Source organism: Varanus komodoensis, unplaced genomic scaffold (genome assembly GCF_004798865.1).
Source record: "Varanus komodoensis strain SLA01 unplaced genomic scaffold, ASM479886v1 scaffold53, whole genome shotgun sequence".
Classification (NCBI taxonomy): domain Eukaryota; kingdom Metazoa; phylum Chordata; class Lepidosauria; order Squamata; family Varanidae; genus Varanus; species Varanus komodoensis.
The window spans coordinates 2,185,469-2,186,235 of NW_025336126.1; the positions used below are offsets into that span (position 1 = coordinate 2,185,469).

Genomic DNA, 767 nt, shown 5'->3' on the forward strand with positions numbered 1-767 from the left:
ATGGTGAGCTGCACAGAAAAAGCTACTCAAGGAAGGCTTTTTTCAAGATTGCCCTCTTTTCAATGGAACTTTTGCCCTATATTAGGGTTAGGGGAGTGCACCAAGGTAGGGTTAGGGTTAGAAAAACGAGGTGTCCTGGCGTGGTTTTGATGGTTGGAATGTGTTCAGAATAGGCAGAAATGGTGAGCTGCACAGAAAAAGCTACTCAAGGAAGGCTTTTTCAAGCTTGCCCTCTTTTCAATGGAACTTTTGCCCTATATTAGGGTTAGGGGAGTTCACCAGGGTAGGGTTAGGGTTAGAAAAACGTGGTGCCCTAGTGTGATTTTGATGCTTGGATTGTGTTCAGAATAGGCAGAAATGGTGAGCAGCACAGAAAAAGCTACTCAAGGAAGGCTTTTTCAAGATTGCCCTCTTTTCAATGGAACTTTCGCCCTATATTAGGGTTAGGGGAGTTCACCAGGGTAGGGTTAGGGTTAGAAAAACGTGGTGCCCTAGTGTGATTTTGATGGTTGGAATGTGTTCAGAATAGGCAGAAATGGTGAGCTGCACAGAAGAAGCTACTCAAGGAAGGCTTTTTCAAGATTGCCCTCTTTTCAATGGAACTTTCACCCTATATTAGGGTTAGGGAAGTGCACCAGGGTAGGGTTAGGGTTAGAAAAACGTGGTGCCCTAGTGTGATTTTGATGGTTGGAATGTGCTCAGAATGGGCAGAAATGGTGAGCTGCACAGAAAAAGCCTTCCTTGAGTAGCTTTTTCTGTGCAGCTCA

At 44.9% G+C, this 767-nt stretch overlaps 1 protein-coding gene across 1 annotated transcript in view; it reads right to left on the reverse strand.

Moving 5' to 3' along the window:
- The window catches only part of MAMSTR (MEF2 activating motif and SAP domain containing transcriptional regulator), a 31,113-nt gene that overhangs the window by 4,418 nt on the left and 25,928 nt on the right, over nucleotides 1-767 (reverse strand). The window lies entirely within an intron of this gene.